Consider the following 19,494-nt stretch of genomic DNA (forward strand, 5'->3'; position numbering starts at 1 on the left):
ACTGGAGATCCTTTAATGGAGCATTTTCCATTATGAATCAGCAAATAACAATGTAGACAGTGCAGTGTTTGCCACATTGTTCATACAGAACAGAGGTAAATAGCAGTAGTTAGCGACCGGATTCATAATGGAACCTGTGACAAACAAAAATGGTTCCTGGTATGGGAAGGAATTATGGCTATTAATTACGGTAATCAAAGATTTTGATATTTCAGAGAGAAACTGGGCTGGTGACTATTAAAAAAAAGCTCCCAATCAAGCTGATTATTTCACCTTTCCTTGGTTGTATCTTTCATTTAAATTGTCTACTGGGCTGGAGGCGTGATTGTATTTTCAATTAAGTATCTCAGTATCTCAGTTTTTATTTAAGTTTTTAGAAATTACTGGAAAGGTGTTTTGCAAACATCTATTCAGTAAACATGCTTCTGGCTGCCTGCACAATTTATCACCAACAGCCGCGCTATCTCCTGAGGCACTGGTCATTTGTAACGCTACAGTTTTGCAGCACAAGCTTTCGTAGGAATAAAAAATGAATGTGTGTTTTTGTGTCTGTTTCACTGGTATGATACAAGGGCATATGGATGTGCATATGCAAAGCCCTCATGAAGCCAGTTATTTATCTGGTTGATTTAAATCATTGCTGAGTGCCTTATAGATTAAGCAGTTCCAGATCATGGTTAAAGTGTCATCTAGGCAGTGACAGAGCCAATATCTGCCCCTAAAAAGTTTTCTGAATGATGTTTCATTGGGCAGACATCAAGACTTTAAAGAACTAAACGATTCCTAACTCCTGCTATCTGAAGTTTTGATTTAAAGAGAATGAGTACATGATCCTCAAGTATTTTCTGTTGGAGCATTGCATTCTTGTATCCAACTGAAATAGAGCTGTTCGGTTGTCATCACTGATCGCTGGAGCGGCTGTGGTCTGTCCTGCCCGCTACTCATCATCAGCCCATGGCTTCTAGCCCTGTTGCTTTATTTCTGTTTAATAGCAGATGTCTTCCCCCTAAAGAATGGGCTGTGGTTAGCCCATTGTGGCCTCCCATGCCCCTACAATTTCTGCCTCTGTATACTCACTGCCATTTTGTGGCCCGTTATACATATTCATATACATATTATGTATATATTTGTGGTCCACTTTACTGAATAATTTGCCCACAGTATGCACAACTGGCCCTTGGACAATCTCTCTCTTTCTTTGTTTCCTCTCCCATTTGTTGCACGGTTCCATTTTTCACCTTAGGACATTGTCACCTCATTGAACCAGAAAGTAGTGCACTGTGCCAGATTCATTATTCTAAAGTCTGCTTTCTTCCCGAAGGGAGAGGGGGTGGGGAGAATCACACTGAGCTCCTTATATGCTTACTGCCTCTTGGAGCAGAGGTAATATTAAAGGCTTAGGGAAGAAGAGCTTGAATCTGTTGATACCATCAGAGTTCTGTAGCACTGTCCTTGCTCCTTTCTGTCTGTTTAAGTCAATGACAAGATCAGAGAGCGGATGGAAAGATGTATTTACTTTCACAGGAGCAGGCTCCTGTGTAATCTACTTTGTCCCCACTTTTAAAAAATATTGTGAATGTGTGAAATGTATAGTTTTTAAGAGAGAGCAGAATCAATTTGTTGACATGTGTAGAGTAAGGTGCTCCTGGGGCCCAAATTTTGATTCTGTTATCGACAAACTGGCTGTGCTTATATAAACCATTGCATGTCTAAATAATAACCTAGGAAAACAGTGCAAGAGTATTTTGTATTATTAATAAAGTCACAAGTGTAAACTGGACAGCATCATTAGTCCGAATGATTTGAAAGAATATCCAAAATTAGAAAAGTTAACAAATAAGAGTACTTGTTTATAAAGTTGAATAGACTCGGATAGGGATGATGTCAGGAGAGTGTGAGAAAAGAAGCAAGAAGCTTTTAAATCTCTTTTTCTCTGCCTGCTGTGGCTAGTCACACAGAACTGCATGCAGAAGGCTGTAACAGTCCTCCAAGAGTCTTACATTTGTTTCTGTTGACCTGGCTATAAATTGGGTTAATGGCCACATTATGACCTTGCCTATATACTACTTTAGTACTTTCTAGTATTTGACATTTTGTATCTTCTCTGTCTGTCTGTCTGCTTGTGGTTTTACCAAATCTGGGTTGGGACATTCTTGGAGATTGGAGCTACAGTCTGTGGAGGGCAGGGTTGGGGGTAGGGACTTCAGTAGGCTATAATGTCATAGAGCCCACACTTCACAGCAGCCATTTGCTCCAATAGAACTGATCTCTAACCTAGAGATCCATTGTACTTTGGGGATATGTCCTGCGTCTACCTGAAGGTTAGCAACTCAACCTGGGCTGAGTCTGTACTGAGCTTTTATTGCAATCCCAGGTCAATTCAGTCCCTGCTGTCTACACAGAATGTGATTTCTGTTTTGATTTTGGGCGATTACAAGTACAACGATATAGGCTAGATATCAGGAAGAAAAAATTCACAGTCAGAGTAGTTCAGCAGTGGAATAGGTGATGAGCTCCCCCTCACTGGCAGTCTTCAAGCAAAGGTTGGATACACACTTTTCTTGGATGCTTTAAGATGCTTAGGGCTGATCCTGCATTGAGCAGGGGGTTGGACTAGATGGTCTGTATGGCCCCTTCCAACTCTATGATTCTATGATTTAAATTTTTCATCTGCAACAAGCATGATTGATCAGGATCACACTTCCCCCGCAATATCCTGGAGTGGATATAACTCTCGATATTTGAAAAAGTGATTCCAAAACTTTCCTCCTGAGATTTATTTTTTCTCTTTGTTTCCCTCTGGAATCTGTTTTAATGTGACTGTGCTCCAGAACCAGCAGCCCCATTCTCTGAGAGGCTCCTGCTGCTGGCTGGCTGCTCATTCTCCCCCCCCCCCCGATCCCCAGCTCATTAAGAAAGACAAATCTGTTTTAAAGTAACTGTGCTCCATAAACAGCAGAGATTTGCCTCATTCTTTGAGAGGCTTCTCCTGTTGCCTGGCTGACTGCTCGGCTCCCTTCCCCCCACCCCCGGCTCATTAGAGAAAGAGCCTTGTACAGCACTAGGCTTCTCCACCAGCAGTCAAAAGAGGAGAAATAAAACCCTCCCCCCTCTTAGCTCCCTGAATCAAGTGCAGAACACTTTCTATTTCAAGTCAGGGGAAAGTAATGAGGAAGACCCAGATCTGAATTCAACAGGATTGACAATGGAATAAACAAAGTAAGTGCAGATTCAGCTCAGCTTGACCTTGCTGTTCCTAGCTCCAGTCCTTTTCTGTGATTTGTCCTTCTGTATCCTGTGGTCCTTGTTGCCCATGCTCTAGTGCTGTTAGATATGCAGGAGACAAAAATAAAGATACATCTAATTGAAATGTAAACAAATCATGTTTAAAATGGTCTTCCCAATTGCTTAATACCTGAAAGGATCAATGACAAATGTACTTAACATAACTTTCCTCATCAGCATATTACTTCAGAAGATAACTTCAGTTCTATTGCAAATTTTAGCTTAACATCACTACATTCAGTGTTGATTGTGTTGTCAAGACATACATAGTGATGTTCACCGTGGCTAATGCATAACTGGATTTAGTTTTTCTGGGGAGCCACTGAAGTCCAAGTTGGAGAGTTATAGTGTAGAGATGTAAACTGGGCCATGCTTGCACGAGCTGAGATTAAGCTATTGTGAACTTTTTAAAGTCCATAGCATTTAAAGACTTTTGCTGGGCTAGGTAGCTGTTTTAGTCATTGGTATCCTTCCCAAGGTCTTGAAAAGGAGCAGGTTAGAAATGCTTTGGATCCATGGGTTCTTAGAGAAGGGTTGGATAGAGATATTTTAAATAAATAACATATCTAAGCTTTTCTATTAATGCAGTAAGAGAAACAGAGTGCTTTCACACACACACACACACACACACACACACACACACTAAATAATGTACTTTCAATCCACTTTCAGTGCACTTTGCTACTGGATTTCACTGTGAGAAATGGCAAAATCCACTTGCAAACCATCGCTGAAATAGAATGAAACTGCATTATTTAGCATGTGTGAAAGTGCCCAGAGATCTTTTTAAATGCTTGCTGATTGCATATTCCTATGGCCACCATGAGAGGTTGCAGCAGCACTTTCTTCCTTGGCCACTCATTTTATGATGCATTGCTAATAGGCTGGGAGCAGTGCCAACTTACTGTTGCCTATGCTGACAAAGTTTCTAGATCCTGATGAGAGTTGAAAAGTGGCACTTGCTACAAATGCTTGTAAGTTGAAACCACATTTGTTGTTTTCACATTCCAAGGAAGCTCTGGAACTGAACATGAATAAATGTGTAGGATTTGGATCTTGTTGGGAATGATGTATTATACGCCTTCACTGTTTGTTGCCCCACTGGGGGGGTTTATTCTGTGTGACGTTGCTACACAGCTACTATCAAGATAAGAAGAAACATCCTGGCATCTTTCCACATGCACTACACCTTAATTTGTCAATGCTGTTACACAAATGCCTGGAGAGGCATGTGATGGGAAACCCAGTGGGAGTCCCCTTGACACTGTGGGATTCCCTAACTGATCTCTCAGACTGGATTTTCATCTGTCACAGATTGCTGGAGCAGAGCACTGGAAGCAAGAATCAGTGTTTACAAAGAGAAATCCTACCATTCAGAATGCTGGAAGGAAGAGAGGAGATCATCTTGTGTTTCCCTTGCGCTGTCATTTAAATACACTGATACACAAGCATGCCTTTCCTGAAGAAAGCCACTGAGGAATAATAGGATCTTTGTGTGGCCCCCAGGCATGTATACGTAATTACGGTCACACAAAGACAAAGCTTAGTATTATATTCACACTTGGCAGGGACACATGCTGCAGCCCAGCTAAACACAGACATTTGTATAGCTAGAAAGGGCATGGCCATGAGCTATGCAGCTTTGTGCTTTGCAGATCCCAGCTGCTGAAAATGGGATTTTTCTTTTAATGTGGGAAGCCTGATTTTGAAACTACTATAAGAAACTGGGCCATATAATCTGGAACTTTCATCCTGACTCCCTTTAAACCAGTGGTGATTCACAGCAGCTGGGAACAGACTAGAGCTTATGGTCTTCCCATCTCAAAGTCTTAGGATTTTAAGCAAACATTCCAGATTCACAAAAGGAGATGGTGGAACAGTAATGACTGCTTTGAAATATTGACTGTCAAAGGTTGAAAAGTCATACCTCTTGCTTTTGTTTCTGAGGAAATTGCAGGTGAATCCCCAGCTGTTGAGGGGTGGGTGGAAGTAGACATTTTAGAAGGCAGTGGTAATGTGAGACACTAACATTGTGCTGTGTATTGTCCCATTCCTGCTGTATCATCATACTAATAAGATTTGACATTTATATAGTGCCTTCAGTGTTTTAAAGTGTTTCACATTCACTATCGCTATAATTCTTACTGCAACTATGTAAGATGCACCAGTATTATTGCTATTGTTGCCTTATTATTCCCATATTGTTGTAGATGGAGGATTGGCCTTGAGAGAGCTGTTTGCTTACGGCTGTCAGTTTGTAGCTAAAATGAGCTTTAAACTAGAGGATTTCCAAATCAGTTCATTCTCTTAGGCACACAGTAAGCAGTATACTATACAAGACGTATGGCTGTAGTGTCAGGCAGAAATAGGCAGGGCACTGCATAACTCTTGTTGCATCAAGTGGCTAGGTGGACTCTGGCAACACTGGGTAGGCTTGAGAAGATCTTCTGACTTTCACAGTCCATACCATTGCACTGAAGCAGTGACTGTAGCAATGGGAGGGAAGGATTGAGCAAAGGTGTTCTGAAATGAGGATAGCAAAATAAGGGACTCATGTCGTAAATATTTGTTATTGTTTCTTTTTGATAGTGCCATTGAATTCATATGTCCATATACTGTGCTTTGCCATTAAAGTTGATTCCAGATATATTGGTTTTAGACCTATGATTTCCAGCCTTTGGTTGGACCAGATTTGCTCTGGAGCAAAGGGTTTTTTCCCCCCATTAGTAACAACTAATTAATTAATTTATATACTGTCCCTCCATGGAAGTGGGTTTGGGGTGGTTTACAATGATAAAAACATAATTAAAACCTGTACCCTCCCCACATTCTCTTAAATATACTTCACCAAACTAACCAGAATGCAAATGGTCTAAAATAGGTATATGTATGTGGGAGGGGGATTCAAGGAGAAGGAAGGAGGCCCATATAATTTTCAGATAGCCATGGCCTCAATCATATGCCTGGTAGAAGAAGGCTGTTTTGCAGGTTCTGCAGAACTTTGATAACTCTGTCAGGGCCTGGATTTCAACAGGCAATTCATTCCACCAGATTGAGATCAGGCGAACACATTTAAGACCAGGGATTACCAACAAAATGGAGTGCAAATGCAGCTGCCTTTTTACCAAAGGCTATTTTAATAGGGTTTTAATGGGAGTTTTAACTAGACATCTGTAACCTGCCACGATCCTGCTTGGGAGTGGCAGGTAATAATAATTGCATCTGCTCGGGGACCCTGGGAGGAAGAAAGGAGGGTCTCATGCATTCAACAACTTGTGGTGGACGCCGTTAGGGTCCTTAGCTCTTCTAGGAGCTCATTCCACCAGGTTGGGGCCAAGGCCAAAAAAGCCCTGGACCTGGTCGAGGCCAGGGGAATGTCTTGGGAACCTGGGACAACCAGCAAATTCATACTCATACTCGCAGAGCGAAGTGCCCTGTGCGGGGCATAAGCAAGTAAGTGGTGCCTCAGATAGGTGGGACCCAGGCTTGTATAGCATTAAAGGTCAAAACCAAAACCTTGAACTTGATCCAGAAGCAGACTGGTAGCCAATATAGCTGCCACAGCATTGGCTGAATATGAGCCCTCCAAGATGTCCTGGTGAGGACCCTCGCAGCCACATTTTGTACCAGCTGCAGTTTCCAGGTCAAAGACAATTCTAAACAGGAATAACCTTGAAACTGAAGGGAATAATTTTTGAGTCTATATTCAACTTTAAGCAGGGGTGGATTGACAATGATAGCCACCAGGATGTCTGATGGGCCAGAGCCAGGCCAGGGGCTATTTCCCATGAAAGGCAGTACCTGTCTAGGAGGAAGCAGAACCAAACCAATCTGAGGCATCCCAAGGGGAACTACCAGCTCTCCCAAGATATGTAGAAGTGCTTGGAAAAAGAAGGCTGGCTCAGCAGTAATGCCCCCTCTTCTTTCCTCCACCCATCCTTTGGTTGGCCTCAACCAGAGCCAGGACTTTTTCAGACTTGGCTCCAGCTTGGTGGAATCAATTACCAGATGAGACCTGGATCCTGATGGAATTACTTAAGTTCTGCAGGGCCTGTAAAACAGCACTATTCCACCAGGCTTATGGTTGAGGCCAGAACAAGCCAATAAATCTTATGGGTCTCCCTCCTTCCCTCTCCAGATCATTCCACCACTGAACAAATGGCTGAAAAACAGGATAATATGGGACATGTATTGCTTTTACTGTTTTTATTGTATTTTAACCAGCATTCTAATGTGCTGTATTATGCCCCAAGTCTCTTTGCAGAGGATAATATGCCTCAAGTCTGTAATATGCCCAAGTCTGTCTACAGAGGGGGATAAATAAATAAATGTTAGATTATTGCCAAGTCAAGCTCTTGGATATGTTTGTTTTAATAGCATGGAGTTGTCAGATTAGAGATGAAGAGCAGAAGCAGAAATATTTCTTCAAGAATGTATGAAATGATGGTTAAAAGGAACTCAATTTGGAAGGCGGTATTTTTAATATTATCCAACTGGAATAATCTGCTACGGGACACATTAGATTGGAGAAGTAGTAGTGAATTTTACCACCATTCCAATTTCTCTTAATATTCCACAGCAAAACCTGCCTTTGGATTGGGAAGAGATACGAGAGTTTAAATTCCAAAAGATAATTTTTTTTTCTTTGCCCAGCTTCCCAGAGAAGCTATAATGAGCTAAATGGAAAATTATAATGGAAATGTCTCTCAGCCATGACTACAACAGCACTAGCTTGATGTTCACTCAACTCCCTTTCATTATGTGTGATAGTCGATTCTTTGAAATGTAGATTTTCCTCCATTTTGCATAATCTCATAACCCCTGAAGTGCTTTCTTTTTTAAAACATGGAAAACGCCTCTCTAATTTTTTGTGCATATGGTTTTTCTGGTTTCTCTTCCTCCTTTCCTCTCATACCTGAACAACTGCGATAACGTGGCCTTCCTGACATTTGCCCTGGTAGGAAGCAGTCAGCACCACACACCTGCTCTCTTTTTCAGTCTTTTGAAGTTTAGTAATAGGAAGGGGTTCGTTTGCAAACTAGAAGCCTTTGATCATTGCCCTCACACAGTGACAAGAGTGTCCTAAACCTTTGCTCCTTTTGATGGTGAGGGCTATTGGATGTGACTCTTGCTCCAACAGAGTTAGTTTTTAGTTTCTTTAGTTTCTTTAGTTCTGCAAATAGCCTCCCTCCCCCTGCCCCAAACCCCTGGAACACCATTCTGTTCCTATGAAGTCACTGCTGCTGTGTAGTTGTGCTGCTGGGATCGAATTCCCAACCTCATGGACATACAACTTCAGACAGCATTTCTGCTGCTTACCCCTCTGTGCCACAAGAGGATAGTTACAAAAAATGGTTGAATTAAAATTCAGGAATTTGTGAAAAAGTGGAGTGAAATTTATTTGTTGGACTTTTTGACTGTTAGTTTGTTAGAAATTTAAAACACACGTAAATCAGCTTCTCATTTCCTTTGTGTTCAGAATAAGCCTTTCTCAGTTGCTTTGTGTTCTATTTTTAAATATTCCTGAAGATAGTAGAACAGTCTAGTAAAAAAAAAAGCATACCAGCAAAAAGGTTTGTGAGTATGAGAGTCCTGTTGAGTGTAACAGTTCACAAAGGTGTTGTAGATGTCTTCAGAGGTCTCTAATTTAAGTCTCTTTTCAGGAAATGTATTCTCATTAACTACAAAGTGCAGATATAGTGTGAGAAATCTTATCTCCCAGGTACTTAATATTATGCATATAAGAACAGGTGGAGAAATAGATTTTCCTACACCATGCATTGCAGATATATCTCCCAAGTTGTTGAAAGGGTTCTACGTGAAGGCTTTTAAAAAAGAGGAATTTCCCCATGGTAAATAGTAGATGCTACTATATGTGACTCCATTCAAATGAAAAAAGTGTCCCCTACTTTGGTAACATTGCTTTAAGAAAAAAGGAAACTGTTAAATAAAATAAGAATTGGACCTTAATGTTTTCCTTTGTCTTGACAAAGCATGTGGACCAGCCTGTCTTGGGAGGACATTTGTTATTTGACTGATTTACCCTAATTTTGAATTTTCTCAGATACACAAAATATGCAGAAATGTGTGTTTGTGCCACTGTCGCATTTGACTCCTCCTCCAAAAGCCTGCAAAGTACTCTTTGGTTCCTTCTAAAGATCTAGGCCAAATGTTTTAATAGCTGATGGTGATTATGTATGCAGGCATGAGAGAAATACTTGCTGAAAATAAATTAACTTAATTTGAATAGTGACAGAAAAAGAAAGTATTCATCTTATTGTCACCTTTAATATATATATTTAAATAATTGAACAGTTCTTTTGCTGTTTAAGGTTATGAAGATGACTCAGATTTCCTTTGCAGCTTCTTTAAAAAAGTGGAAGGTTTGCCCCAATGAATAAACCAAGAAGGGCCACAGGCTTTGGCAAAAGGAATATCAGTCAATAATTAGGCATGCAAAAAGAGATTATGAAGAGCTGGTTGCTAAAAGCATCAAGACAAAGGCTTTTCAAATTGCCTTTGTATTCCATTTTAGTAAGTGGTTGCTAATGGATTTTTTCCTGTCATTTTAGACAGACCTGTTCTGAGAGCAACTTCTTTCTTCTCTTTTCTACTGCTTCTGAATCAGTGGTATGCTGTTTAAAATATCCATAGTTTTCCCCACAAAGCAGCTCCCCCTCCAACCCTTTGTTGGCATGTGGTTGGTTTAGTGCTATAGCACTCAGAAGGTCAAAAGAACTCTGAAGATTGCATGGTAGGAGGGGTGGGGTGGCAGTGGCAGTGTTTGAAATGGCCAGAGCACTTCAGAGATGGCTCATTAATGAAGGGAAATTCACTCTATGAAACCCCCATCACGTTCATGGGCCAACAACAAATAACATCCAGTTTAGAATAGTAATGTGAAAATATAAAAACAATAAACATTTTAAAATAATATAACCAGAGCAGGAAGCACTGGGGCCTTTGGATGTCAAAGAAATAAAGGGATTGCTAAAGGAAGATGGGGAGATGGCAGGGACTTTTTTTTACTTCTGTGTTCACTGTGGAAATTGTGGGTCTATCCATGCCATAGCATCTATTTTCAGGAAGGGAGTCTGAAGATTCATGGAGGAGAAGTCTATCAATAGCTAATATCCATGGTGACTGAATCCCAGAGGCAACATCAAGGGATAGTCGTGGCTTCTATGCCTGGTTGTTGGCTGTCCAGAGGAACTAGTTGGCCACTGTATCAGACAGGATGCTGGACTAGATGGATTATAGGTCTGATCCATCAGGGCTCTTCTTACGTCTCTCTGGCACCTGTAAAAGCAAATGCTGTTGGAAACCAAAACTTTTCTCAACAGGCTCACATCCACTAGCTAAGAGGTCTTTATTTCATTGATCTTTTAATTTTTTGAGCATTGGCTTTTCCATTAACCCAGATGGATGTATATGCCATGATTCTCAATATTCCCTGTGAAATGCAACCACAGATGTAATGAAACTGTGAAACAGCATATTCTGTATGACCCCTTGTTCTGGATTGTGTTCTTTTCCAAGTACATTTCAAAAGAAATGTATTGACCAGTGTTGTTAATGTATGGTAGCCCTATTTTCAAGGGTATGAAAGCTTATTTGAATTGAAAGTGGCATAATACAGCAAGGCTGGCTGTACTCTCACTAGCAGCCTACATTGTGGTGGTGGTGGGGAAAGATATGTCTATGATGTCACTTCTTTATTTCTGGAGGAAGCCCAGAAGTAATGGAAGGTAGAAGTTTTTATATCCCACATTTCACTTTCTGAAGGAGTCTTAAAGCAGCTTACAATTACCTTCCCTTCCCCTCCCCACAACAGACATCCTGTGAGGTAGGTGAGGCTGAGAGAGCTCTGGCAGGACTGATCGGTCAGAACAGCACTATCAGGACTGTGACTAGCCCAAGGTCACCAAGCTGGCTGCACGTGGAGGAGTGAGGAATCAAATCCAGCTCAACAGATAGAAGCTGCTGCTCTTAACCACTTCACCAAGTTGGCTTTTCCAGCTCTAGGAATTGCCAGAAATTCCTGTAAAGTGACACCTCCATATATCCCCACCGTTTTGCTGGGCTTGAAACATTTTGGAAGGCAATACAGCAACTTCTCTGACAGAGAGTATTGAAATTATGGAGCCCTCTTACTTTTATGCAACCTGGTCAGTATGTGGTAACAGTAAAGCTCTGGGCGATTTCTCCTTCCTATGCTTTCCATTTGGGTAGTTTGCACATCCACAATGTACACTCAGGCTTTTGTGTTTGATCCCCGTTTGCACAGGATCTGAAGACATGGGTAGATCCTCCTCTTTGCTTGTCTTTCATGGAGTTTATAAGGCTGTTTTAATTTGAAGAGCATTCCATAGATAGGGCTTTTTTTGGACCCACTGGAGAGTTGGGATTCTGTGTCCTGTTATGTGAATCTATTGTGGTGGTTTTAAAGATTGTTTATTCTACTGAATTTTAGTGGTGGCTGTTTTGTAAATCATCTTAAATTTTTTAAAAAGGGAAATAATTTTCTAATAAATATGTTCTCCAAAGTACGTAAATCTGTTTATGTGAGCAGAATATTCATGTTAGCAGCTTAATGTATGGGTTAGGACTATAATATATACTACACTGAGTCTCGGGGAGGGTGGTATATAAATACAATAATAAATAAATAAATAAGTAAATACACAAATAAATAAATAAATAAATATTAATAGGCTCTAAGTTCCCAGCTCAGATTGCATAATGCAAGTAAAGCTATGCCATATGCTACAGAGGAAAATATAATGATCCATCCACTCAGCCAGTCCAGTTGGGGAGAAAATTCATTCCTGAATGTAAATGTCTCAGACAGTGGACATACAAGCCTTCTTTAGTATTAGTAGTATTGTGAAAGTGAGAGATAGAGGATATATATCTAGAGCTGAACCAGAATTTCTGCTTAAAATATAAACTTAGATTTTACAATAATTGAAAGAGGTGGAGGGTATGGTTATGCAACAATTTAAAACACTAAGGATACTAAGACATAAACTAGACACCACTGGACTACTGCATGAATTTGTATGGGAAGTAAACATCTGAACAGTACACAAAATTCTAAAAATCTAAACATTGCAAATGTTTAATACAAATTAAAAGTGTATTTTATGGCACGTAATAGATTTGCAATGTAATCTTGTACAGAATTACTCCAGTCAAATTTCACTGAAATCCATTAATTTAGTCAGGAGTAACTCTGTATAGAATTGCACTGCTTTGGTGAAACAGTCTTCAGCAGGATTTAGCATGTGCAACTGGCATTAGAATTCCCTTCTTGGAAACTTCTGGCAATATGCTTGCTTTGGCAGTACATATACTAAAACTGGAACGATACAGCCAAGGTTCAACAAAGACTGATGGTGTTGCATATGTTAGATTTTCTGTCTGCCTCATCCTTAGGGCAGCTAACAATTCAAACACCAACATATGTAAAATCTGTTGTGAATAGAATAAGATTAATAAAAAACTAATCCTCTTGCTATCTGAATCCTGGCCACCAAGAGCCTATACATTGGAAGGCAAATTCATAAAGCTTTACATTGGTCTTGTTCCTTTTTTTTTTTTTTTGGTCTTGCTGGAGTAAATGCACCCATGGAGGGCTAGCTTTAAGTCGGAACATAAATCCTGCTTCCAGTTTGAAATGTCAGCCTTGGAACATTTTCACTCCATAATGATCATCAGTCTTGATACCTCTGGAGTCAAGCGGTTGGGTTTCCAGGGAAGCTGCTAATCAGAAGACTTGGCTCCCCCTGCCTCTAGTTTTAGAAATCAAGTGATGTGTAGGTGGTGAGATCATCATGTGCCATTAAGAAAAATTGCCCACACACTCAAATAGCGTGCTGTGGATTTGCTTGTGGTTTGGTACATCTGCCAGTCCCATAATGCCAGGATTAGAACGATCCGCAAGAATTTTGTACTCCCTTTTTCAAACATTGGTGCACTGGCATCATAGTTCCAAGAGTTACTCTTTAAAAAATCTTCATAACTGCTGTTAAGAAACATTAATTTAAAGCCCCCCCCTTTTCACACACATAGGGAGAAGTATTCAGTGACAGAACATGTGCTTTGAGTACAAAAAATCCTGGGCTGTACCCCCCAGCATCCTGAAGAGCTGGCATAGACCTTGCTTGAGTCCCTGGAGAGCCTCATCAGAGAAGAAAATACTAGGCTGCCTGATCCAGTGGTGTAACTCCCTATAAGGCAGCTTCCTTCTTTTGTACATGTTTCCCTCCAAGGCGGCAGCTGAGTTAAAACAAAAGTAATGTAGCCATGAAATCTCCATCCTGTTTCCAAAAAAAGAAACTGCTCATAGAAAACACAGAGTTTAGAAAGAGGAAAATGTGAACAGATGGAAGATTTTGTTTTTCATCCCCCTCAAGCTGATTATTTTTTTTTTCCGGTAGCTCTAGTTTGAAAGACATGATGATGGGGTCAGTGATCACTGATTGCTGTGAAATCAGCAAACCTTGTCCAGCTGTTAAGGGGATGCTTGTCTGATCATGGAAATTGTGCTCATATAATACAGCAGGATGAGTAGAAAGATACATGCTGGTAAATGGGTGGATTCAAATTTGCATTGCAAAGCAGTGGCTGTGTTGCTGTGCACTATAATCTACTAGAATAAAAATCTGTGCCAATATATTTTTGTCCTCTCTTTTGCCACCAAAAGTTAGTATCAAGGATTTAGAGTCAAGTCCACTAGCATCTTAGAGACCAACAAGATTTTTAGGGTATGTACCATGGAGAGCAAAAGCTCCCTCCATCAGATACAAGGGAGCTTGACTCTCCAAAGCGTATACCTCCCAAATCTTATTTGCTTTTTTAGGTGCTACTGGATTCATACATATAGCCCTTCTAGTGCAGACCAGCATGACTGCCCTATACAACTATTGTTTTGTCTGTTTGGCTTTATTTAATGTTTTTTTAATTGACTGTTTTAGATATATACTAGTAAAAAAGCCCATTGTATAATAGATACAATGGGCACTGGCAGGCGGGGGCAGAGCGAGGGACTGGGGAGGGTAGGGTGAGGGAAGGTGGCTTACCTGTAAGGGGCGTTTTGCGAGGGTGGGCAGCGGCGGTGCTGTGTTGCTGTCTGCGGGCGCACTGTGCAGTGGCTGTGCTGGTGCTTCATGCAGCAGTCGCGGCGGCTCCTTGGCGGCGTCTTCTGGTCGGCGGCCATGTTTTTTGGCGGAGTTGTCGTCGGTTAGGCTGGCGGGGGCTCCGGAGGGCGGCATGTTTTTTGCGGCATTGTCCTCGTTCAGGATTGAGGTGGCTTCCAAGGGCGCCATTTTGTGCTGCCGGTGGCTCTCTGGGCGGCGGCCTGACGCTGCGCGCGGCTCGCAGTTGCTTCCTTGAGGGGCAGCTTGACGCGGCGAGAGGCGCTTTGCGCCTCTCGGCGCGTCAGGCCGCTGGCCAGGGAACCCCCGGCAGCCGCGCTCCGCGTGACTGCCAGGGGCTCCCTCGTTGCTTCCTTGAGGGGCGGCTTGACGCGGCAAGAGGCGCTTCGCGCCTCTCGGCGCATCAGGCCACCGGCCAGGGAGCCCCCAGCAGCCGCGCTCCGCGCGACTGCCGGGGGCTCCCTCGGGCGGCGGGCTGATGCAAAGCGCCTCTCGCCGCGTCAGGCCAGGAGCAACTGCGAGCCACGCTGCGCACGGCTCACAGTTGCTGGGAATCAGAGGGACCAATCGGCAGGCGCTTTGCACCTGCCGATTGGTCCCTCCGATTGTCTGTCATGAGGAAGGGTCCAATCCAGATCCTTCCTCATCCCGGACACATCCCGCCCCAGGAGGGCTTACTGTTTTATTTAGTCTGTGGCCCCCGCAGCGCCACGGGCGGTGTACAGATGGTTCTATTTTGTATGTAATTTTAATGTTGTAAACCGCGCTGAGACTATTGCCGGATAGGGGCAGCCTAGATAGTAAATTAATAGTAATATAAAAATATTTTTATTGAACCTTCCTCCAAAAAGGGCAATTTATAGGAAGTTATCCTCTTTCCAAAAACCTTGGTGAGATAGGTTAGGACAGGAAAATTCAGGGTGGGAGTAAATTATTAAGATAAATTGAAATATATTCTAGGATATGAAATTGTTGAGCAGTGAGTGGGTCCTGCCTGCCAAGGCTTTTCTTTACCCTATGTGGGGAGCTAGATACTGGCTTTGTGAGCTAGATGTAACTCCTCAGGATTTAAGTTATTTAGATCTTATCTAACATATTGACTGTTCCATCCTATGCAGGTATACTCCACTGTAAGCTAATTGAAAGCAGTGGGCTTAGACTGGAGTAACTCTGTATAGGATGGCACTGTAAGTGAAGCAAAACAATACATACTCCTGCCTTCTCTATGTCATCTAGTTTATTCCTTTAAGTATTTGCAGTTTCATATGCTTTTCATTGGAAACAGCAAGTAGTTTTAATGGACTTATTAAAAGATTGTTGTATATCACTAAAGCATTTAGATCTCCTTCTTTTGGTTCTGATGAAATGCTATTTCAAAACTTCCTAGCTGATAGCAGTACTGGGTGAATTACAACAGATTGCTCTTTCCCCTCTTTCTAGCAGGTGTGTCCATTAAAGGCCAGCCTTTTATTGCCACTCTTACTCTGCAGAGAGCACATTTGTACATAGAGTACAGAAATTGCTGGGATGGGGCTTGGCCCTTTTTCTTCACTGTTTCTGCACTTGAAGTGCTGACCTGAAAATAAGACCTTGGCTTTGTGTACCTGGTTTTATGGAGATTTACACCACCAAGATTTGTCATAGTGCATTTTATCCCATGCTTTTCCTGACCCCATAGAAGTAACCTTTCTGTTCAATTTTCTACTACAGGAAGCTGTGTACTAGAGAAGAAAATTATTCATTCTCTGGCTGGTAAAGGGAACTGTCCAGCATCTCCCTTGCTGAAGATATTCAAGCTCCAATAAAACCTGTTTTTAAAAAGTTGCCTTTCAGCTGTAAAAATACTTCTTGCTTCTATCCGATTAATCTGTTACACCTGTATTTGCAGTGGTCATTGGCTACATACAAAGCACAGCATTGTTTGCAGATTGATCTTTGGAAGTCAGCATGACACAAGTTAACTGGCAACTTCCTCTTGAACACACCGAAAGCTATTGATTGCATGAATGGGTGAGATGTGTGAAAAGTCCATCACCCACAGAGGGACAGTCATGCCATGATATAGCATGCTTTGAGGCATCCAGGTACAGCTGAAAAATATAAACTTGTGTTAAATTAACAGTGTGATCAAGAAATGGGGGTGTGAGGAGAGGTCGATGTTCCTGTTTAAAGGAGCAAACAACTTATTCCTTTATGTTTCATCGTATTAGCATTTTCTGTTTTATCTGACTTCCATGTTGGGATGCCATATCTTCTGATGCCTGAAAAATCATGAAAGAAAAGACTTGCCTTGAAAAAGAGAAACAATGTCTAAATTAATGTTATGTAAAATTGTTCAGCTTTTTTGTGGTTGAGTTTCACCAACCAACTTAAAGAAGAGCCATTCAAGAGGGAAGAGACTAATTCAGATTGCTACAAAACAGCTCTTTTATAGCTCATAAATGTTTCTGGAATAGAATGTGGAATAAACCAGACTGTCCTCAGTGTGAGTGTTGCCGCATGCAGATATAAAACTCTACTTCTTTTTCGCTTTACTCTTCACTTCCAAGCAACATCTGCTAAAGAGAATAATTCTGGTCTCAGAGGAGTTTTAATATCAGTAATAATTTCACCCATTGGCCTTCCTTTTCTACTTCCATGGTCCAGGACTTCAGTCATTCTTAGCTGTGTTGCTAACTACTGTGAAACACTATCATGGGAACTCAGGGGATAATTCTATAAATACCATGCTATTTTATAAATATGCAGTCTAAGATTTTTGGCAGCTTTTCAATATTTTCATCAGTGATCTTGATGAGGGGGTGGAGGGATTTATTTAATTTGCAGATGACACTAAATTGGGAGGAGTAGTGAATATCCCAGAACACAGGGATAGAGTTCAATGAGACCTGAACATGTTGGAAAAGTGGGCAAATGAGGACAAGATGCAATTCAATAAGGATAAATACAAAGTTTTATATCTGGGTCACATAAATGAGAAACATGAATACTAGATGGGAGATATACTTCTGGGTAGCAGTGTTTGTGAGCGTGATCATGGAGTACTTGTGAACTGTAAACTAAATATGAGCAGACAGTATGATGTGGTGGTAAAGGCAAATTTAGTCTTGGGCTGTACCAACAGAGGCATCATATCAAAATCGCAATATGTCATAGTCCCACTGTATTCCACATTGGCCAGACCCCCAGCTGGAGAAGTGTGTGCAGTTCTGGAGGCCTCACTTCAAGAAGGACATGGATAAAATTGAAAGAGTTCAGAGGAGAGAGATGAATGTTCAGCTTGTAGAAGAGGAGATTGAGAGGGGACATGATTGCTGTCTTTTAAGTATTTGAAAGAGTGTCAGTGAACTTGTATGGACATGTGGGAAGATGTTGAAAGAATGAAGCAAAAATAGGAAGAACACCCAACCCCAAAGCAACCCTCTCCTGTCTGAATAGTTTTGCCATAACTGAGAAGAGGGGAGGAAGCATTTGCAAATTGCTTGTCTTTGTGCATTTGGATACTTCTGGAGTTCCCGCATTTCAGCCTTGAAATGTTGCACAAGTTCTTCCTTCACACATTACATCAGATAATTGAAAGTGGAAGGGTCCAACTTCTTTGCCATCCATTGTCTTATCATGTGTTTAGTTACCCTTATTTTAAAATTTATTGGAAAAGATTTTTGTATTACTTAGTAAGTAGCTCTCAGAAATTAGCAGAATTAAATGTAAGACTTGTGGGACAGGGGGAAGGAGCAGATATACAGACAGAACATGGTCATTTCCAGGCAAATGTTTGAGCCTTACAGTAGATGTTTACTTGGCTAGCTTGCTTAATTCAGTTTTATGAACTAAAGCCTTATCACTAATGACTCACTTAATGATGCACTGTATGATAGGGCTGACTAATATTTTTGAATATTGCTACAATTCAAACATTACCTTGTGATAAAAACCAATGAGAATAGGGCTAAGTAGTATATGGATAAGGACCACATATTTCTTTTGGTACATAAATGGAACCATCCATAAACTGAGGTTCCATTTTTATTAGGCATTTTAAAGGCATCCTCTCCCTTGTTCTTGTATGGCTGCCTTCTATCACAATTTTGCTACCTGTTACCCCAGCCTTCATTTGGTGATATACTTTATGGGGATTGAGGATTCATGGAATACATAGGCTGTTGAGTCACAGTGAGTTTATCTATTGACCTCTTCCTCCCCGCATTGTATTGCTTCCACCCTTGTTTTCTATGTAAGAAATCTGTTTTAAGCCATCCTAACAGGTGGTGTGTGTGAGCTGGTGGGGGGCGATTGTAAATGGAATTCAGCATTCCTAGATGTAGTCTTCAGGGGAAATACTTTCCCAGTAAATGACATTTAAAAAAATAGATCCAGAGAAAAGATGGTGACATTTAAAAAGGAACAGCCTTGTTAGAGGCTTGACTTTGTAAGGGAGAGAAAATATATTTTCTGATGGCAGGGGAAGAGCGGGTTGGGTGAAGCTGCTGTGTGGGGCAGATAAGAAAGGGGTTAGATGGTGGTTTATCTATAAAGAGATGGAGGGCTCCTTTTGGATTTATAGTGCATTGAGTTTAAACAAAAAAAATCCCAGGGGATTTATGGCTAATCATAAAGTGCCATAGATAAAATATCTTCTGACAAAAGTTTATATAGAGATATACGTTTTATATAAACAGGCATAAAACATATTTTTGCATGTACATGCCACGGTAAATTAAAGGTCCCTTAACTGCACAAGTGAAGGACATGCCAGATGGCTTTTATGAAGGATAAATGCAGGCATTATGAAAAGCTGTGAAGGACTTCAGTACTGTATAGGTGCTGGAGCTCTTTATGACTTTTTCAAGTCCCTGATGACAGTATATTATTTATTGTATTTACCTGCCCTTTCTCTTCAGACTCTCCATGCCTTGTTCTTCCCAATTTCAAGTGCGGAAACTTCTAACATATTCTACATTAATAGTTTCAGCAATAAGTACAGCATTAGGTGAAGCTGTGTAGTTCATGATCCTTTTAACACTCTTAAATTAAACACGGGAGGACTTTT

The 19,494-nt window shown here is 41.1% G+C and overlaps 1 protein-coding gene and 1 long non-coding RNA gene across 19 annotated transcripts in view; one reads left to right on the forward strand and one right to left on the reverse strand.

The window, feature by feature from the left end:
* BRSK2 (BR serine/threonine kinase 2) overlaps positions 1-19,494 on the forward strand; it is a 532,635-nt gene that overhangs the window by 13,536 nt on the left and 499,605 nt on the right. The gene's annotated exons all lie outside the window — the stretch shown is intronic.
* Positions 10,411-14,658, reverse strand: LOC143828743 (uncharacterized). Its single transcript, XR_013227842.1, has 2 exons — positions 14,370-14,658; positions 10,411-10,584 (listed from the first exon to the last, which is right to left on the reverse strand). It is a non-coding gene; the product is annotated as an uncharacterized LOC143828743 (long non-coding RNA).

Source organism: Paroedura picta, chromosome 2, assembly GCF_049243985.1.
Source record: "Paroedura picta isolate Pp20150507F chromosome 2, Ppicta_v3.0, whole genome shotgun sequence".
NCBI classification, from domain to species: Eukaryota; Metazoa; Chordata; class Lepidosauria; order Squamata; family Gekkonidae; genus Paroedura; species Paroedura picta.